This window comes from Protopterus annectens, chromosome 4.part0 (genome assembly GCF_019279795.1).
Source record: "Protopterus annectens isolate FY-2018-M chromosome 4.part0, PAN1.0, whole genome shotgun sequence".
Taxonomy (NCBI): Eukaryota; Metazoa; Chordata; order Ceratodontiformes; family Protopteridae; genus Protopterus; species Protopterus annectens.
In genome coordinates this window covers 459,928,935-459,943,113 of record NC_056733.1, presented here as the reverse complement: position 1 = coordinate 459,943,113, position 14,179 = coordinate 459,928,935, and the positions used below count along the sequence as shown (strand labels likewise).

At 38.0% G+C, this 14,179-nt stretch overlaps 1 protein-coding gene across 1 annotated transcript in view; it reads left to right on the top strand.

The window, feature by feature from the left end:
• The window catches only part of SCARF2 (scavenger receptor class F member 2), a 1,458,836-nt gene that overhangs the window by 96,926 nt on the left and 1,347,731 nt on the right, over positions 1 to 14,179 (top strand). The window lies entirely within an intron of this gene.

Here is a 14,179-nt window from a genome sequence, read left to right as displayed (position 1 = left end):
TGTGACAGAGGAAGATGCAGAGGACAGGAAGAAATGGAAACAGTTGATCTGCTGTGGTGATCCCAAACACAAGCAGCCGAAAGAAGAAGAAGATATTTGCAAATTAAATAAAATGTTAAATAAATTAACATTTACGTATAAACAAAGTTAAATAATATATTAAATTCCAGTGGAAAAAAATCATGATTGATATGTTAAGCAATAAAATGCATTTATAAAGCCTTAAAAACTTTTTTTTTTTATATAATTGGGGTCAAATAGTTTGGGATCAAATCATCTGGGGTCAAACTGTCCACTAGCTACTCCCATAGGCAATAAATGTAAATTTAAACATGAAAGTGCATATGATTGCACTGGGGTTGAATCATCTGGGGTAGAACAGTCTGGGGTCGAATCATCTGGGGTTGAATAGCCCTGCTTCTGTTCTGAGCTTAAACATGTAACCACGGTGTACCCAACTGGAAAAGAACAGAAATGTGCATGCACTATTGTAACTATTTCAATGTATATAATTTAACAGGGGAAACTGGAATACAAGAGGTTAACTTCAGAAAAATAACAGAAAAATAACTGAATATAAATTACTTTATGGCCACACAATAAAAATATGTTATCTTTCAGTTTCAGTGCAACAACAGACACAATGTCTCTGCTGAGAAGTTTCTGTTTTGTCTTGGAAGTGTTTTATTGTTTTATGACTTCCAGGATCTGCAAAGATCTGATGAAAAGCCCTTGTGTATGTATTTTTACAGGTAGATGCTAAATACTGATAGCTTTCTGCAGTCAGGGTTTTACCTGGGAAAGACTCAGGTGAAAAGAAATTATGTTATTCTGCAAGCTATCCCAGCAGTAATATTTGAGATATTAATTTAATAACTCTCTGAGAGAGACTGGGCATTCTGTATTCTGTCTTTGACCTGACAACATCAGCTAGAGGATGTATTCACCACATCTGCCTTGCTGTTCTAATTAAGGTGGATTAGGTTACAGTAATTCTCTTAGATAAAGTGAAGAATATAACAAAGCTTAGCTTATATTTTCTATTTATTTATTTGAGACTGTCCTGCAATGTTGTTTTAAATATTTTTTGTGATTTTGAACTCTGATGTAACTGTAAATATACACTGAGTATTTTCTTGTTCAATTAATATTTATTATTAAATATATTTAAATCTTTCATTGTGGCCGGTCTGTCTAGACGTATTTAAACTCTGAGAGTACTTGCATATTTATTTGGTGACACTGTGCAGGCCACTCCTAATAGCCTTGCTCTTGGTCAAACTGCCATTTGTATTGACAGTAACATTATACAGTAAGATTGAACACCCTTTGCAAGGGCCTTAAAGTAGCTGATGAAGAGGTGGCTGGTGGCAGTAATAACTACCTTATAGTCAGGACAGAAGGGGGTATAGCTAGTAAACCTGTGCCAGGCTTTTCCCAGGTGTGTGTGTGTGTGTGTGTGTGTGTGTGTGTGTGTGTGTGTGTGTGTGTGTGTGTGTGTGTGTGTGTGTATGTGTGTGCATGCATATGTGTTGGCCACTCAGCTGAGTTCTCAACTCTAGGGTTGTGCCAGTTGGGAGTCTTATTGGGGATCTGGAGAAAGAGGAAGAAACCAGCCTCGGACTGACTGTGGCCTCTGTATGCTGTTAAGTGAAACTGCACTTGACGCAGAAAGCTGCATCTGGAAATATTATGTGTCTACCTGTCATCCTCCCAATGTACTTCCCCCACTGGTGCTAGTGGTGAGGATTGAGGCTCCTTGATTACTGGTTCAGTGGTGGGGTGCCACATTTGTAATAAAAACAAACTTGTAACTCCACGAATAATAAAGAATCAAAAGATTGATTATATAATGGTACAATGAGTATACAATAGCAGTACATGGGTAGCTAGGTGGGAAATGAATATCTTTATGGACTTTTTGTGATAAGTAAATAGTGGCATGCTTGCATTTTCTTTATAAAGATTGTCCATTTCATATGCAAGCATTAATCCCTGTCAGAGTTGTTGTTATTGGGGAAATAATGCTTGCACAGAAGTGTTATGAGGCTGCAGACAGAGAGCTTCTATACCTCTGGAATAGTTTTAATTCCCCAGTAACATCCACCCTGGAGGGTTTTGTAATTCTTATACAATGGGCTGTTAAATTGTTTTTTTTTATTAATATATACGTTAGTTTTGTAGTAAAATAGTTTTGCCTGCTAATGTTTCAAAGTTGCTGTAGCTGTGAAATTATTGTTGGAGGAAGTACTTTACATCCAAACTATAAGTTAATACAAATATTTAATGCCAGCAAGTGCAAATACAGGAAGTCCCAGATATACACATTCAAGGGCAGGGACAGACTCACACACACACACACACACACACACATATGCACAGAAACACACACACACACACACACACACACACACACACACACACACACACACACACACACACACACACACACACACACACACACACACACACACAGACACACACATGCATGAACAGCTACTTTCTTGACTGAATACACCGCATCTGTCACTGTGATTAAATGAATGAAAAAAAATCATACAGTACAAAGCACTGCAAGTCCCCATAACTGTCCTTGATTTTGGGGAATGCCCCTGATATGCCTCCTTTATTTTCTGATAAATCACTGAGGATTATAGTTAGTCAAGAAAGCTAGACATTAGTTTTATACTTCTTGATGCTAAGATAATGCATGTTGGCGAAAAGTCTCTTTGGATCCAAATTCTTGAGCAAATACATTGAGAGGTATGTGCTTTCCTTCTGTTGGCTGGTTCACTCTGTCTCTCTCTCACACACACACACACACACACACACACACACACACACACACACACACACACACACACACACACACATTTTTTTCTTTATTTTTCTTTATCATTTTTAAGCCTCATTTAGTGAGGGGTAAGTAAAATTTCATAGTGATTTTCTTATCTTACATTATGATTTATTTATATATTTTATTTATTTAACAGTTGTTGATCGGGAAAGTCCAACTTGGACAGAGCTTATTTTCAGAGGAGGACTGGGGAGAAAAACTCCAGATGCATAGCTTTGGAATGTGGGAGGAAACTGGAGCACCTAGGTAACCCACACAAATGCAGGGAGGACATGCAGACTCCAGACAGAAGGCACCCCAGCCAAGAATCAAACTGGAGAACCTTTTATTGGATGATGGACCACTGCACCACCATGTTATCATATTATTGTTCTTACTTTATGCTCACCAAACACCAAAACCATGTTTAGCAAAAGAAAAAAAAGATGCTTGTTTGCGTTATTTTTTTCTCTCCCTCTTCACTTTAGCTTAATAAGCTGCTGTGAAGTTGTAGACTTATTGTTTTAGCCAACTTTACCTGTACATTAAAGCTCTGTTGGAAAATAATCTTTCCCAAATGGGATGGATGATGTACATTTAGTTCATTGCCTAATATGTAATAAAATCTATCTGTTCTCCTTTTCTCAAAAGATTTAGTACATTTTCTTGGTATAGGGTCCTGTGCTGTTTTTTTACATCCCTCCTTGGATTATTTTATACTAAACAACATATGTATTCATAAAACCCCCTGTCCATTAGAACAGTATTTATCACTTTTCAGGAGGCTTGATAACTATTTCTGAAAATGAGAAAGGTCTTGCAACCCTCCTTACTCTGACCTAGTCAAATTGTATGGAGTGGTTTCTGGGTACTGAAGTAATTGCTCTCTTGTGCTATAATACCTTATTTTTAAATAGTAATATTTTATTTGAGTTTATTGCATAGAAATCATTCTTTTTCTTGCATATTTATTGCAAGAGATGCCTTAGGGTGAGTGGGTGTTAAAGGGATGTATTAGACTTTTCCATTATTGCTTGTTTACAATATATTGTGCACAAAATCTTGAACAGCAGTATTCTTAAAAGCTGTGTTCCATGGCAAATGTTCCTTTATTAATATCCTGTGGTTTAAGTGCAAGGTGCTGCACAGGAATATGAACTCAACTGTTGAATAATTCTTTATAATAAAACTAGAGAAATTGTGGGGAAATAATTCTGCTCAAGGTGAGACACATTTTTAGGTATTGTTTATAAAAACATTTTCATTTTAACCTATTCTATGGGGGTATTTTCATCTGATGCTTTTTACCAGTAATAAGGCAGCTAAGTTTACATTTTTTGAGCATATTTGTGCAATTAAACATGCTCCCAAAGAAAAGATAACCTTACTAAATCTACACTTACTTTCAATGTGTGTTTTATTACTTCAGAACTATTTTTCTTCCATTTGGAAAGCATAAGACATATATGTGCCAAAGATGAGTTCTCTGGAAGTGTAGCACAGAATTGTTTCTAATTCCCAAGGCTATAAAATGCAATTAAAGGTTTATAAAGTTTTAACTGCATCAAAGCTGTCAAGCATATGTTGATGAGGTGCTGGTTAATTTCAAATGAAGGTATAAAGACATTTTTACTAGTGAAAAAAAGGCTCCTGTAGTTTACATTTTATTGATTTATGATGATTAAATAGGTGTCTGCAGAAATTACATTTTTCAACACACAAGTATTGCTTGGTTAAGTGACTTTCTCATACTCATACAGTTTACGAGCGGAGACTAAGTGAAGCAGACTGAGTGAACCAGACTGACTGAACCGGACTGACTAAACAAGACTGACTGAACCAGACTGAGTGAACCAGACTGAGTGAACCAGACTGACTGAACCAGACTGACTGAACAAGACTGACTGAACCAGAGTGAGTGAAGCGGACTGACCACACCAGACTGACTGAACCAGACTGAGTGAACCAGACTAACTGATCCAGACTGACTGAACCAGACTGAGTGAACCAGACTGTCTGATCCAGACTGAGTGAAGCAGACTGACTGAACCAAGCTGACTGAACCAGACTGGCTGAACCAGACTGACTAAACAAGACTGACTGAACCAGACTGAGTGAACCAGACTGACTAAACAAGACTGAGTGAACCAGACTGAACAAGACTGACTGAACCAGACTGACTGAACCAGACTGAGTTAACCAGACTGACTGATCCAGACTGACTGAACCAGACTGAGTGAACCAGACTGACTAAACAAGACTGACTGAACCAGACTGAGTGAACCAGACTGACTGATCCAGACTGAGTGAAGCAGACTGAGTGAACCAGACTGATTGAACCAGATTGAGTGAAGCAGACTGAGTGAAGCAGACTGAGTGAACCAGACTGTGAACCAGACTAAAAAGTATAAGGGAATGTTTTGTTAGGAGCTTATAACCCTCATCCTCTTTAATGTACTTATGGTCTTTCCAAACGTCTGGCAAACATTTCTTTGCAGCTTCTAATTTTAAATATTTAGGGGATATATTTTCAGTGCATTTTCAATGGGTTGCCACCCTATGAAGTGATACATGTTCATTGCACCCTCCAGTTATGAAGGTGAAGGTAATTTGGCACATCAGTAGCAAAATCTTCCCACAATAGTTGCAAAATTGCATTTTTTTCTGATGGAGCAGTGCAACAACAGTGGTATAGTTTATCAAGTAGTACTGTAAAATTAGTATCGTTAACTTTTTTTGGAAAATATTTACATATTTATAATTGTCAGAAATGCAGGTACAATTATTTTCACAAATACATGGGTTATGTTTGTTTGTCTTTTGGCTTTTTCCCAGTAAGGGGTCGCCACAGCGGAATGCCAGTCCGCTAATGATTGGCAGTAGATTTTTACGAAACGTTGAGGTGCCAGCTCGACGCCCAACCTTCAACGAAGGAACGCCCATTTACACATGCATGTCTTTCGAACGCTACCCAACCGCGGAGAGGACATGCAGACTCCACACAGAAGGCACTCCCAAGCCCAGCCGAGAATCGAACGGGAGAACCTCTTGCTGTGAGGTAACAACGCTACCACTGTACCACTGCAGAAGACTATCTTATAATGTTAGCATTTTTGGTATTTTGATGTAAAACCTTAAAAATACCAATTTCTTAGGTAATCATCAAGAATGCAACAGAATTCTTGTTTAAAATAAGGTCAGAAGTGTGTTGCTACATCAAACGTGTGCATATCCTTTCGTGGAGGAACTATTTTAGGTAAAACTACAGATGAATTATTCTAGCACCTAAACTTGTTAATTTATATTTCACTACATATCAAAATGCAAATGCCTATTTTATAACACAGTAAGGCACTGCACAAATATTGCTGCATTGTTAGGAACTTGTAAGGCACTCACACTTCAGGTTTATTTCACAGAATGTGCTTTATGACTATGGTAACATTTCTACTGTGTATGTGTTTAACAATGTATTTCAAATTAAGTGATTTACTATTTATTGGTTAATTCAAATGATATAACATGTATAAGTTAACTAAACAAATTTTATATTTCCTGTGGTTATTCTGAAGAAGTTCTGGTTATTAAAGGAACAAAAAGCGCTTAAACATTGCGGTGTGCTTTAAGTTTCCCATGTTTCCTTTTTAACATTTGTACCATGCACTCTTCTTTATGTCTTGGTTATTTATCTTTTCAAACTATCCATTCTTCATTGTAGCTTGCATTTCCCTATAATGGGCCATTGATTTCAGTTGCCATGACACCTGGCAATCTGAGAGGGTAATCCAGCTCTCTGTGCATACCGTGGGTGATATTATGGGGGGACAATTCAAACTGGTGAGAAGGAGAGTAAGAAATCTGAGATACAATACATGCATGTAAATCTGACCATCATAGACTGGACAAAAAGTAGGGAACACCTGCAAGGATGAGATTAAGTAAGACAAAATCATGGAAACAAGTTGCTACAAATGAATCTTAATTAGAAGAGAAGAGAGGCAGTGAGAGCAGTGACTGATATGCAAAGTCAACAGGTTCATAGGTTCGTAGCCAAGTAGTAGGGTAGCTCCCCTGTGTCCATTTTAAGCTTAACCAATTTGTCTTTTGAAGCATGAATTTACATATCCTGTTTGGTATCAGACTGGCTTTACTCATCCCATGTTCAATAACTATATACTAACCCAAGTGAGAATAAAAGGAATCATACCATAAATAATTTGAGGGGACCTATGAGTAAGCTAACTCATTTAGGACCTTCCTGTATCCATTAGTAGTGCAGGGGGTAGTCCTGGTGTAAATTTTCTATTACTCATCCATAGATCCAAGTTGTGCTTGAATATGGACAGGGATTAGCTTTGTGTTACTTGGATAGTCTGCTCTAGAGCAGTGGTACCTCTGCAAGCTATACCAGTCCCTACAAACCGATCTGTTGATGCTGCAGAAGAGGTTTAGATGCCTGAACTGAGTATTTCCATTGCCATTTGGCTAGCTGATGTGCAATAGGTCCATTAAGACTGGGACAGTGGACACCTTGCATACCAGACACAGGTCACATCTTATCAGTCTGTAGAATACTAAATATAGTGACAGGGCTTTGATTCAGTCCATGTAAGACATATTGTTTAGGCACTGTGTCCTTTTAGTAAGCTACCTCTGTGCAGCACATTCTAGTTGCTTCTTGTCATTGGACAGATACCTGCCAAAGGAGGCACTATATTCAATAACTGGCCTAATGAAGACTGAGTAAAGGGAAACATTGGCATCTTTAGATTTAGATGAAATCCCTTTTATTTATAAGCTGCATTATATAGAAAGACCTTCTTATGACAATGAACACATACTGACTGAAACTTTGGTCACTGTCATCATAGGATTCCCCAATCCTGAACAACTGGGTCAGCTCTTAAGGGTGTTCTGTCAATGTGGTAGTTCCCTTGGGTGGACAACTTCCCAAAGGATGTGATGTTGCATTTTTTGGCATTTAGTTAAAGTCCATTGTTCTGACATCAGTTATTTGTTTGGGGAATAGCTACAGTATTTGAGGATTTAATAACAGCTCCTCACTTGCAGTTATCTACAAACTTACTCAGCCAGAGCCATTTGGTATTGGTTTTTACTTCAGAGAAGTAGATGTTAAGCAGGAGAGATTGCATCACTGAACTGTGGGGGACTCCACTGGTGACTGGTCTCTTTGTAAGGTAACTTCCACTAATTTGATCTCCTGTGGCCTATCTGTGAGCCAGTTGGCAGTACAGCAGGTGACATAGGAGTTTATACCCAGTTTATTTAGTTTTTCTACTGTATCTGAGTAGGGGAATGTGTCAAAAGCTTTGACCAGGTTGAGGTATGTGGTGTGTACCATTTTACGTTCATCCATTACTTTGATCACCTTTTCAAAAGAGTCCATCAGGTTAAATAAACATGACCTGCCCTTGTCAAATCCAGACTGAGACAGGCCCAGTGTTTAGAGGTTCCGTGTTTCCTTACTGATTAAATTCATGATACATATTTTCATGGTTTACATATGTGGCTGGTCAGACTTAAAAGTCTGTAATGGCCTGCGTCTCTGCAGGTTCCTTCCTCTTCCAGGGGATTGACTGCAGCTGCTTTCTATTCGCTTGGCACACAGTCTGTATGAAGGGTTCCTATCATGTGATCGAAAATTGTAATGTGTATTGAGCGAACCCAATTGGTCGAAACGTCGAAACATTGCATGCATAACATGGAAATCGCCATAGGGAATATTTTCCCTTTACTTCAATGTAGTGCAATCTTGGTGTAGGAATATTTAAGTAGCAGGGGTGTGGGGGGTGCAGGGGGGCTTGCCTCCCTGCCTACAGCGTTTAGGTAAGTATAGTTTTTTATGTTTATTTTTTCATTATATTTTTGAAATTTCAAACAACGCTCATATGGTGTCTACCATATGATGTTCGATGTTTGTAATTTTGGATAATATAATATAGACCCTGTATGAAGGCTAAGGCTGAATAGTGCTGTTAGAGGAGGGTGTCTAAATTGTTCTTCAAGCTGTTTAAGATGCATCCAGAGATACTGCCAGTACCTATTGCAGTATTTTTAGCTTTTGATAGCACTTTTAGGACTTGGCTTTATGTGATAGCTGGAGGCAAGTCAGTTTCCAGTATATCTTGTGGGACAGATGGAGGGGAGAGAGAGTTAAAGTGTGGTCTGAGGTTATTGGCTAGTAGATTTGTTATATCTTCAGCCTCCACATAGGTAACATCATTCACGGTCAGCTTAGCAGATTGGTTGGTTGTGCTTCTGAGATTTTTAACATAACTACAAAGGCCTTGTGATTATTTTGGTCTGAGCTGCCTGTTTTAGCCTCAGACTTGGGTTTGGTGGATTTTATTAAGCTCCTGATTTGTTTATTTATTTCAGTGATTAGGGCTCTATCATTCTGATTATTACTGTTTTTACTTTAAATCAAAATGTTCCTTATTTTATTGCAAAGCTTGTTGATATTATGGTTCCACCATGGGGATTTATTTCTGGGGCTTTACCTGCATTTATTCCTATAGGGTACAGCTTCATTTGTGCAGCTGTTTACATGCTGGTATGGTGTGGTGGTGTACATTTCCATGTACTTAAGGGAGATAGCTAGGTTTGCTGGTAAACTTGCAATTTATCTCTTAGCAGTAGGTAGTTTGTCTTAGAAATTTCTAAAGGTACATTGGGTGGAAGGGTCCTCTTTTTTCAATTTCATTTTGAAGGAGACAGCTTTATGGTCAGACCAAGTAAGTGATGAAGATACATAAGGAATGGTGCAGATACCCCCATATTAGTAAGGACAATATCCAAGAAGATGCTCACTCTGATGGGTACTCTGTCTATTTTACATACCTCTCAACCTCTTAAAGCAAAAAATCTGGACAAAGAAAAAAATAAAAGTGGGACAAAGACCAAAAAGTAGGGACAATTTTTAAATGTTGCTCTTACAAACTTAGAAAGTTGACAGAATCCAATAAACAAATGGAAAGGCACTCAGAGGGACCACACAACCACTCACTCCAAAACACAATCTGTTTATTACACTCAGTATTAAAAACAAAAAAAAAAGTTGATAGAATAACAGGTTTTACATTAGCATATATTTTTTGAATGGTATGAAGTCTATAACTCAAATGTCTGTCATTATTTTTTAACTTCAGTCCTTAATTATTTGCCATTAATTTTGCCAGACAACCACAATTTTATGAAAAACAGAACAAAAACATGAGACAAAAATCTGGACATTCTGGAAAAATCTGTACAGAGCAACCAATGATATCCATTTACTATGTAGTCTCTTGGAATTGGTCTTATGTAACAATGTATTTCTGTATGATAGTACTTACTACTGGCAGAGGTCGGGGGTAGCGATGGGAACTCCATGCGCAAATAGTTATGCCAATCTGGTCCTGGCAAGATGGGAAGAGCTATGGAAAGTGGATATTAACAACAAATGGAATAGAAACATAGTTTTCTATAATCGATTTGCGGATGATGTCTTTCTCTTATGGGATAGTGATTTAACCTCCTTGGAACATTTTGTACAATTTTTGACCAACACAACTTCATTTTTGAAGTTTGAAGTGACATCTTCTAGTACGGACATAGAATTCTTGGATGCTAAGTTAATGTTAGATGACACAGGAAGCATCAATACTAGAATGTATAGGAAACCGTTATGGCGCAAATGTTTACTACACAATACTAGCATGCATCCCAGGCATGTTCTTGACAACATAGTGACTAACCAACTAACTTGAGTGTCCAAGCTCTGCACGAGGGATGAGGATTATAGGGAGGAGCAAATTAAACTTACAAATGACTTTAATAAGAGAGGATACAAAGTCAAAGAGACACAGACCAATGAAGCAACTACCTTGGAACTACGCTCTCAGAGGGGAAGACCCTATTTTTCGGACTAAGGTGAAACAGTTAAGATCAAGCAAAAGGAGGTAAAGTCCAATCTGAGATGCCAGTTGACATATAGTACTGACAGTTTTGCTATTCGTAATACCATCAGAAAATTTTGGCCAGTGCTAACATCTGACAACAAAATTAGGGAAACTGTTGGAGATCAACCCAGGTTTTCTTTTAAGAATAGGAAAAACTTAAAAAGACTATTATGTTATAAAACAGAAACTGAAGCTATTTCTGAAGACAAGAGTTTTCAGATGAACAGGAGAGTTGGTACATTCAGATGTGGAATTTGCAACGCATGCTCTCATATAAACATCTTGAATACTTTTACAGATCCACTGACTAAGAGGAACTATACGTTTGAAGGATTTGCAAACTGTCGGAGTAAGAACATTATCTGTGTGGCAACCTGCATTGCAAGGCATACTACATAGGGAAAACTAATCAAATGCTCAAGGAACGTATCCTAAAGCATTTATCTGACATAAGAAAAAAAGTTACCAGCAATGCACTTTATATGCATATTAGTATAAATGACAGTCATTCTTTCAAGTTCATGGCACTAACTAGGCTTCATGAAACACCAAGAGGTGGGGATTTAGTAAACCAAACAGAAACTGAAGAGATGAAGTGGATATTGAATTTGCAATCAGATCAGTCACCAGATTTGAATGCATTTGTCTCTTTAAAACCTGCACTAAAAGGAAAGCTCTTCAGCACTCAAAATGACATAATTAGAAGGGTGTGTATGCTGCTATGGTTACTAAATGCATCTAAGTGAGTGAACACTAGGAAATGAAGGTATTTAAGAGGAAGTTTCACTGGCAAACATTTAGGATTTGAAAAAGGTATTATACCAAAAACGCTTATCTGGTTTATGAGCCAGTGTGTTTATTTTATCTTATCATCGTATATTTTCTTTAAAGTTTTCAAGTTTCAAGTGTTTTAAGTGGCATTGGTGGCAGAACCATTTGTTTTGATGTTTTATATTTTGATGTGCTCTGCCTTTGGTGACGTTACTAACTTCTTTTTTTGCCTTGTTATATTGGTAGGTTTAGCAGTTTGGCATTGCCTAAAAAGGCACAATGGGAGTGGACAATGTCTTTTACAATAAATGAAACCTTAAATAGAACAGTTGCAAGCCACCCCTGGTAAAGCAACATGGTTTGGAGATAATATTCCCTCAGTCTGGCAAATTTAACCCCCCCCCCCCTTCAAATGGCATCAAAAAGTAATCCAATTACCCCCCCCCCTTCAAATGGCATCAAAAAGTAATCCAATTATTGAAGTCAATTATTTTTTCCTCATATTACAGAATTGTCCTTGGAGAAGGTAGAATGATGCTCAGCGCTAGGCTCATACCTGCCTAGGACATAGTTTGAGAGCTCTGTCATATTTCTTTTCATATAGTCTAGGGAAGTATATCTCAAATCATCGACATCCATATGTATGAGTCTGGACTTGAGTGCATGTTTGATCTGACAGATCCTAGAACCAGACAAGCAAATAACTGTCACTGTTTCCTTGTTCAGCCTGGTAAGAGGTACATCTATGTGTCTTACAATGGAGTCACCTAAAATTAGAATACTTTTGGTTGGGTAGATGCCTGCCTTATGGACTCAGCATTTTTGACGTTGGGACTACTTGTGCTGTGTGAAGAGATAGTGTGCTTTGTGGCCTTTGAGGTTTGGGAAAACTAATATTTATAACTTCAGCATATGATGGATTATGTATGCTCTATTGGGCTTGGGCAGGTGTGGTATGTGGTGTACTGGTGACTGTTTTGCTGTCTTGAGTTTCTTGTCCTGTGTTATGCTGTTTGAGTAACAGAAAAATTCCAACTCCAAGAACGTTAATACTTTATTACAACAAAGCTTTCGGATATAAATCCTTCTTCAGTGCAATATATGCTGTTTGAGGACAGATGATCATCAGACAGCATAGGACAGTTCTTACACTGTCTCAAGATACCCATCTCACTCAGGCTAGCTACAGAAATTGTGGGGAAGTGCTGTTCCATAGTTTTGAAAGAAATGACTTGGGGGGGGGGGGGATAACCATAACTGCTTGGAGTTCGGTTGTTCAGTATAATGTTTGGACAAACTAACTAATAAGGAATGGGGAAGTGGCTAGTTTTCTGGTCTGGGATTTACTACATGCTTATTTGTGCTTTGTGCAGATATTTGAGCCTCAGACCTGAATTTCTAAGATTGTTTATCTTTTGCAGGTCTCTTTTAATGAAAAAAAAAGCTGTTGCATAAGCTAAACACTATAGAGTGAGTCCAATGGTGGGGGCAAGCTGATTGCAGCACAGTGGAGCATTTTTTCCTTCCCTGTTTAATGAAAAGTTAATTTCTCTCATTTCAGGATTTTCTCCGCTTCCCAGAGTCTTGAATGAAAGACCTCAAGTGGGTGCTGCTCTGTGCAATTTGTAGCACATGAGCTAGAGAGGAATCCAATCAAATGAAGCCAATAATGGAGTTCTGTGATGTCAGAACCTGTAAGAAATCACCCTATACCTAGTGCTATGACTCTGGGCTACAGGTCAATGACCTAGGTAGATTATAATATCAGAAACTGTAGCTTTTGCAGAGGGCACAAAAAAACTGTAATTAATGTTCAAACAGTATACAGCAGGCGGGAGAAGAGTGCTTTAGGGCTGCAAAGGCTGTAAAATCCAGCAGACACCAGAACAGGGGAAAACAATAGCAAATGTATCAACAGTAGCAAATATAACAAACAGAAAGGTATTGGAATGCAACTCAAAGCAGGCAAATGATAAGCAAAATATAAGACTGTAGCAGAAAAGCTGGAATTTAAACAGCTGTGGAAGCCCCAAAATAGAAATCCTACAGAAAAATTACAGTACTGGCACTACTGCAATCCAGACTACAGTCTACGGCACCAAACCAGGCAGAGATTTACAAGTAAAACTGATTATGGAAATGCAGTAATAAATGACTATACAAGGCTTAGAACCTGCAATAGTTCACTCTTCTCCCATGAATGGGAATGAAACTATACGACACAGAGGTCTCATACTAACTTCAAATACAAATAGTTGACTTTTACAAATAATTCTACTTATGAAGATAGAAATGCTGTATAATGTATAAACAATGTTCAGATCTTGCAGTAACTCACAGTTCTCCTACAATTGCAAGTGAAGGTACAAGACTAAGGTCCCAGAATAAGTTACTTTTGATACAAAGTGTGACAAATGGCAGAAAATGCATAAGTAAAAGTATCAAAATGTAGGTGACTGCAAATACAGTTTAAATATGCAATAAGTGCCACAAAATATGAAACAGAGAATAACTCTGTTTAGGGAGAGGGCCTTCCCAGTTTGATCCATTAGCATGAAGTAAAATGAGAACTGGAGGAGCTTCCAAGGCTAAGAGCACAGGAGGTGAGATT